This window comes from Frankliniella occidentalis, unplaced genomic scaffold, assembly GCF_000697945.3.
Source record: "Frankliniella occidentalis isolate FOCC.00 unplaced genomic scaffold, Focc_3.1 Scaffold1, whole genome shotgun sequence".
Classification (NCBI taxonomy): Eukaryota; Metazoa; Arthropoda; class Insecta; order Thysanoptera; family Thripidae; genus Frankliniella; species Frankliniella occidentalis.
In genome coordinates this window covers 897,976-906,399 of record NW_026267131.1, presented here as the reverse complement: position 1 = coordinate 906,399, position 8,424 = coordinate 897,976, and positions in this window count along the sequence as shown.

Genomic DNA, 8,424 nt, shown 5'->3' with positions numbered 1-8,424 from the left:
AGTAAAGGGGGTAATAGATATTAAGTTAGGTTTCAAAAAATGTAGAGTCCACGCCGCGATTGGTCTCACGGTGGGGGTTAGAGAGAAGAGAGGAGGGTAGAGAGGGGTGCAGGAGGGGGTGAATGGCGTCACGTATGAGAACGACCAATCAGCAACGAGTGGGGGGGCCACCCGTGAATTCTGCACGCGTTATCCCTCTTCAAGCCAGCACCTGCCCAGCCCCTCCTGCTGCCTACCCCTTCCCCCTGTGGCGTCCCCCTTCCTCCTCCACCCACTCTCACTTCCCTTCCCCTTCACCTTACTCATTGCTTCATTTCCGATACGCATGGAAAAATACACTATAACAATTCTAAGTTTGAGTTGTTTTGGTAGCTAGCAGAGACAATTATCGAATAATTGCACATCCTCATAAGCAAAGGGAATAGATGCAACTATACCACTAGAGTCAGACCTTTCTCGAAGAAGTCGACCGTAAACACTGTCGACATCGCATTTTTGTTGGCGTTACAATTTTTGCTATTTGTAGCTATTTTTATTCGTGTTGTTTTTTTTTTTGTTTTTGTTTTTTGTGAGGGTGTCTTCCCTGATGATTGGGAGTGTCCCGGCGGCCGGCGAGCCTGTACTGGGGCAGAGGCCGGACTGCCCCAAACACCTGCCGACCTGCAGCACTTGCCCGTCACCTCGCCCCTTCCCCCCGCCAAGTCGCGTGCGGGCTGCGTCCGTCTCTCTCCAACACCCGCACCGTCAACACCACCGGCCCCTTGACTTTTCCTTTGCCAAACCCAACATACAGTGGGCCGGGAAAGCAAATTGCATCAACGCTCTGTGCACGTTGGCTGGTTTGCACAATGCACATCTTGCAACTACGATCACGGTCGCATTCGAAAGCGCAATTCTTCAGGTATGAGAATAAATGATTTTCAATTTTACAGACCAAACGTCAGGCTCACCTGCATCATGTCCGCCCCCCCTCCCTCCCCCACTTTGACCCACGTCTAATGCTTCCACTCGCCCTTCTCGTTCATCATGCTCTCCCTCTCTCGCCCCACTCGCGCCTCTCTCCGTCTGTCTCTCTCTCTCATTCTTGCCACGCGCCGGGCACGGGTACCCTGTCTGTTCTGACCGCAGCCCAGTTGGCCCCCGGCATATGAGATGAGATAGCGACAGATAGACGGGGGAGGGGGGGAGGTACCTATACTGCAATGGTCCAGAGTAATCAGAGCTTTTCAACTGTCGACTGAAGATGCTTTGCAGCTTCTATCTTAAAATCCTGACGAAAAAGTTACGTTTTCCTGACATTCTGAGAACAAGTTGCCAGGAAAATAGCGCTATTTTTAAGGGTTTCGGGAAAAAATAGGGTTTTTTTTGACATAAGAAATATATCAGAGTGGCGCACTACCGCGACACCGTGCCGCTGGCCAGGGTAGCGCCGAGCGACAAGGCGATAACTGGCACTAACAATTTATCCTGACATTTTTACCCCAAAACCCTGACATTATCCTGAATATCCCAACAACATTTGAAAATCCTGACAATATCCTGGTTATCCTGATTATCCGGACGCGTGACGATACCCCGACAGCTCATACACAGAGGAAAAATGTGTTGTAGAGTCAGGTCGTGAGTAATTACACTGATAAACTAAGTGTTCAACTGCTCAACACTTGTAAGTGTGCAACTGCAAGTGTAATACTTCCAAGTGTGCAAGTCCGTAGTTGTACACTTGCAAGTGTTCGACTCGGTAGGTGTGCACTTGCAAGTGTGCAACTCCTCGGTTGAACACTTTCATAGATTGAACGCTCACTGTGTAGGAAGTGCTCAACCAAGGAGTTGCACACTTGAAAGTGCACACCTACCGAGTTGAACATTTGCAAGTATTCGACTTGCAGTTGCACACTTGAAAGTGTTTAACTTGCAGTTGCACACTTAGTTCATCAGTGTATATCAAGAAAATTCGCACTGAAACAGTACAATTCTGTTGCTGATTGCAATAGCACCGCCTAAAGTTGTGGCTTTTGAACACTACAAATAGAAGTATGTGATATTAAAAAAGAGTGTGAATTATGGCAAGAAGCGTTCACTTGTCGGACACATAAGACGGTGTGACATGGTTGCCACACACTATTCCTGTGTGTGACAAGACTGGCAAAAACACTTTTGCGTGATATTTAGGCGCAAATTTTTAAGTGTGCGTATGCAACACATTTCTGTTTGTAGAGACGACTTTATATTCAGAACTTTAAGAATAGCGTTTGAAACGGTCCAGATAAAATTGGTCGAAGTTAGACATCCTTGGTTAGGACCCACACAGCCTCCGCGCAGGTGAGGGAGCCCCACAAAGGAGGAGAGGGGGATGTCCGACCAAAGGACGGGTGGAGGGGGAGGGCCAAAAACATCAAGTGCAGGTGCATTGGGGAGATGCATCCTATCCCCACCCTAAAAACCCCCGCCGCGCCACGCCAAGCCGCCCTGGAGTACAGGTGCAGCCGGACAACCCTTGCAACGGACACCTTACATCTCCGTCCCTCTCGCACTCGACACGCACGAGCCTCTCTCTCCTCTCTCTCACTCTCCCTTGCCGCCGCGCGTCTTGGGGGGCAATTTGAATGGGATTATATGTTTACGCCGACCACGATTACTGCATTTATAAATATTATTAAGGGGCAAGGAAGATAGAGGAGCAGCTTCCGGCAGACGGAATTGGCGCCAAAATCGAAGGCTTGCGCATCGACCGAGTCCTGAATAAGGGACACACGAGTGACAACCGCTTTGGATCAAAACTTTCGGGCGTCTGTGAGGCTGGAGAATTTAAGATCCGAAGTACACCCTAAGGAGAGGGGACAGACGATACTGACAAAGGTAAGTCCATACGGCCGCTGTAAGTATATTGACAGTGGAAACCACGACGGTGCAGGCTTCGCAGCCACATAATCATAGGCCTTGCGATCACCATATCGATTGCGTGCTTCTTCGCAAGATATTTCCTCCAGTGCTCGGCAGTGTCACCCTACTGGAGGTCCCGGCCCGGCCGGTCCTTCTGGACATCCCGGAGGCGGATAGAGTCATTGTGGCGGCCCCGTCAAGTCCGCCCCCCTCGACCCCCCTCGGGCCCCCTCCAGCGGCAACGACGGCTAATATTCCAATTTGAATTTGAATCGCCACAGATTAATTTGGAGAGATACATTGGAGCCCGGTCGCGAGGCGTGTCACATAAAGTGGGCGACCTCATAGGCGGACCGACTGGCGTTTATTCCCTCTGCGGAGGGCGCGGCCGCCTGGAGGAAGAGGGCCACTCGGTGAAACCGTACCAGGTTCCCCAGGAAACTTACCTGAAGATGGTAAAAATGAGGGAGCTTTCGGGCTGATCCATCGTCAGCCGTATACCAAGGAAATCACGGTGGCAAGCTCTTTCATTGTGCTATAGACACTATGGAAAAGCATCAGGAAAATGCGACAGGAATGCAAGCTCAACTATCGAACTAGACTTGCAGACAAAAACATTACAGCCCGTGTTGGTCTAGAAGCGTATGGAGGCGTCTCAAAAACAGATATATTGCGACACAAAAGAAAATAGGCAGGAAAAGCGGGGCAAAAGCAAGAAAAACCAGGTAAGCAAGGCGAGGCAAAGGGCGGGGAGGGGGAAAGGGATCGCTACCCGGCGGCACACGCGTGCAGGGTAGCACCTGCCCGCCTCACCGTGTGTGATGTGATGTGTCATGAGAGGGAGGGAGGGAGGGAGAGAGAGAGAGAGAGAGAGAGAGAGAGAGAGAGAGAGAGAGAGAGAGAGAGAGAGAGAGAGAGGGGGAGAGAGAGAGAGAGAGAGAGAGAGAGAGAGAGAGAGAGAGAGAGAGAGACTGGACCCGTGCCATTAGCGTTGGCGAGGCGGCGCGGATCGGACGTATTAGCTCCCTAGGAAGGAAGGGCTGCCCCGAGGCGGTAAAAATGCAAGGACGGACGGAACTAAAACTGCACTGTTATAAATCCAATTTTTCCTGATTTCGATGCGTTTTGCAGCTTACGAAAAATTGGTGTAGGTAAAGGTAAGAGACAAACACTTCAAAAAAATACAATGAATTTGTTTGGCTTCCTTCACCTCAAAAATAACATCAAAAATTTTGTTTATTTTAAAAAGAATGCAACTCTAATCAAATTTGCAATACAAAATCCACTATGAGAGATTTTGAATCCATTTTTATTTTTACCGTGTAAACTAATGTGTTCCTCGTACATTATTTTTGGGGTGGAAAACGTGATGATATTCGTAAAAGGACGTAGCCGCTGCATGAGGGTGTTGGCACGCATGACGCTGCACTCACCGCACCCATTACGACTTGTCGGAAGCTCGGCCGAAACGGAACCGAAAAAGGGTTCGATCATCGGAAATGGATGGAAGTGGGGCAAGCGAAGACCAAGGATGACACTGCGGCTAATTTCGACGCTTTTTACCTCCGATTTTCGCCCCGCGCTTACCCTCTCTTTTTGCCTTGCGCCGCCTAAGAGCTGTTGATCTCCCAATCAGCTTCCGTCCTTTGGCGGTGCGACCCTCCGGCACTCCGCAGGTCGATGGATGGCGCTCCGAAATGGACGGCGAGGGGGCGAGGGGGATGGGAAGTAAAGCGTGCCCGTCACACAAAAAGGTCACGAAAACGTTACATTGGCGTATTTAGGGCAAAAATCAGTACAGGAAATTGCGGATAAAAGAGCGCTGCTTTACCGTCAATAAGTGCCCTACACTCCAACATAAGTTATTTTGTGCGTTTTTTTGGTGTCAACTTGAGAGATAGCTTATACTTGCGAAATTTTGCGTGAAGGCAAAGTCAATGTAGAACAAGGTCACACATTTCTATATAGAAATAAGGTAAGCTGCCCAAAGCCGCTAAAGGATGAAGCACATGGACCAAAGTGCGGCCGCAGTGTCGGATACACCAGACAAGAGGCGCGGCTAACTTTTTTTTTTTTTTTTTTGTATACACCTCCCCCACCTGCACATTTTCGTTTCGTCACTCTGGGCGCCGCACTGATGACAAGAAAAATGTCGACTCTAATAGCTGCGGCGAGGCGGAGGAGGAAGAGATCGGAAACGCACCCACACACATCAGGCGAGAGAGAGTGTTTTGATGTTTTCCAGATCGGCCCCTCCGGGACCCTCTCCGGGGGGGCTGCGTCCGCACAAGGGATGACTCGTTCGCACGCAGCCAACGCTGGCAGCGGCCCGCTATGTTGCGACGAGGGGTGGAGAAGAGTATCAACACGCCATCAGCGGCCGGGGTGCCGGAGGCGATTAGCAAAGCCCCGCCGTTAGCGGAGCTTCCCCACGGGCCGAAAAGGGCTCACGAGTAGCTCCGGTCGGTAGCTTCTCTCGCTCGACGCCTCTCAGTACCCGAGCCGGAGACGTACAAACGACAATTCATAGCAAACTACATCAGAGATCAAAAGAAGTACAAGAAAGTGTACAGTTTCTTAAAAAATTTCCGACAAACCTTTTTACAGTGCACTTAAGCTAAGGCACTAATAAACACTACCAAAAATCTGAAATTGGAAAAATTAGTCATTTTCATGCTTCAAAGTCCACATCAAAAAAAGTTTAATTTTGGCATAGATTAACGAGCATACATATTGCGATTGCGCTATTTCACATGCACAAACTGATTGCTAGTAAACATTGAATCATAGACTTGTAACATCCCCAGGCGCTCCCAGGTAGCTTACCACAAGCAGGAGCCAGAAGGAGCTGGCACGGAGCCCGGTAGTCGAAGAGGTGACCCTTCTGCCGCGCTGTTGCAGTTTCCACCTGGGGAGCAAGAGATTTACAGAGGCGTTAACAATAATTTTCTTTCCTCTTCATTCTCCGACTGCGACAGCCGCTCCCGAATCCGCGCGTATATACTAATTGACGAAGTCATCGCAGGCCGTCGAGAGGTATAAGTTATCGATTTGTTCGCCGGTGATATAAACGCCCGCGGCAATAAATTACCCGAAAAACGCAACACGCGAGCATCTCGACGACAAGGCGAGGAGCTGCTGCACATCCACTTTCTAAATTGCCACGGATGCAGCAAAGCGCTGCTGGACACTCGCCAGCAAAACCTTGCAAAAGTTTATAATAAACAAAAATATGCAAACTAATGTCACACATTTCGTCATTAAAAATTCAGACAAAGAATCATTTTTATTTTTTAGAGAAAGACTTTTTCACGTGTAAGGTCATTGCGACACGCGGCGTTATCCAGGACCCCACAAGCGCACCATCAATTACAATTTAAGACCCACCTTTATCTGGACCACCGCCGCGGCGGCACTCGGTACAATGTATCGAGTGCGAGAGAGAAAAGCTGCGGTGCAACAAACGATTTGTAATCAGGTGCAACGATAGCCATCCTTACCGCAGAAGCTACAGAGGCGGGCGTCGCCAAGTACTTCGAACGAGACAGGGAGTGCAAGATTTGCCGAAACCTCGTAGCCCCAACCTATATACCGCCAATTCTGCTTGTTTATGGATTCTTCTTTCTTCGTCTTCTGAAAAAAACAAAAAAACAACTCCGACGACGCTAAATCCAGAAGTGTGCAGCAAGCTTGCCGATGTAGTGTTCAAATCTATGGTGTACGCGTTTCGGTGTTAAATACTTGTTTAACACTAAATTTGAACAATTTAAAGTGTCTTAAGGTGCATGACCATGCAGTCTTGAAGTTGAATACTTAAGTTTACTCCAGTTGAACTTTACTTTCAAACACTTAAAAAGGGGCAACGTAGTGTTGAGCACTAGCAATAAGTGCACCTCGATGTGTACGCCAGTTGCACACTTCACTATACAGTGAAGTCTTGTTCGTACAATGGTCAACAGGGAATTCCCCCCGTCGACTCCGATGATATACATACAGTGTGGCCCATCGGCGCCGTTCTTTCTCCTGGATGCACTGTACCGGATGCAGGCGTCCGAGCGGGGCTTGCCTATCCTCTCTCACCTCATCTAACCGCTTAACGGCTCCGTGAGCGTATGCAACCTGCTACCCGTCCGAAACGCCTGCAGTGCAGACTAGGGACCATAGAATGAAGAACGGCGCCGATGGGCCACCATGTATGGTGTTAATAGGAGGCAATCTCAATTACAGCTGAAATAGACAAAAGCCACCTCTGCTCCGCGCAGCTCCGCGTCCTGCTCGCCATTCATCAGCCGCTGCAAGCTCATATATAACGGGGCGCCTTAATGTGCGTCTGCCACGCGACCCTTTGGGCAACATTGTAAGGCCAGCGCCGTCGCGGCATCGTCCAGTTTCTCGCTGCCTCCGCATCGCTCGTCGCCGTCCTCTCTCTTCTGTCCTCCGTTCCGGCTGCGGGAGATCCACCTGGTGCGAGCGAGACGGCGCGGCCTAGGGCAGTTAAACGCGTTATGGCTCCCGGAGTCATACTTAATTGGAGGAACGAGAAAATAACTGGGCGAGCAGGCATCGACGAGCGTTTAATCGACATTCACGACGATTGAAGCAGCTCGCGATACATCACCTCATTTTTATTATTATTTGGACAGTCCGACAAATCGGAGCAGTCTGCGCAACTTGGCGGCCAGACACGCGAGATGCGAGGGTTGCGTCACACGCGTGTGGGGACAGCACGCAGTAAACGGCGGAAGAGGACTTCTCCGAACAATCAAGCATAAACTGTGAAAATTTCTTCCTTCATTTTGTTGTGTTTACGATTTACAAAATATACCATCCTAGCTTTTGAATATATTCCCAGTCGAAACTATTATTTGACAAGACACATATCACGGGAAATTCAAATTCTCCTGTAACCCTTACAACCTCGCCTTACAAGCACTTCTCACAGTGAGCGTCTTCTTGTGACTGCGCTGAATATTTTATTTAGACGTGATAGCTAATATTATTATTTTTCATTGTATTTGGTTGTTTTTGACCCGGAAGGTAGGGGTGTGCGAGCGAGGTCTGCGCAACGCATATTATAGTCGCAAAATTAGAATGCGGTGACCGCGATGCAAAGTGAAAGTCAACGATTTCGGGTGATTGGCTCCAAAGAACGGGGTTTACGTTTTACGCGGTGAGCTCATGGTAGTAGTCATGGCCAAAAGGCTCTCGGTACGTTTGAGCATTGACTACCGACTTGAGACTTGAGCGTGCGTGCGTGCGTGTGTGTGTGTGTGTGTGTGTGTGTGTGTGCGTGTGCGGCGCTGTTGGTGGGCCCTAAGTGGGTAATGACAGCCTACCCCCGTGTCTCTGCACACGCCCCCCATAAGGCTCCGGCCACCCTCGGGTAATGCTAGACCGGCGCTAACGAGGTGGGAGGTGACCGCCGCCGCGAGCGCGCTCCGAGTGAGACGTCAGAACGGGCCCGCCGCGGGGTGAGCAAGGCGTAGCAGGCGCCAGTGCCGCACACATGCACGTCGTCAAGCTATGGCCCGGGGCCTTTCC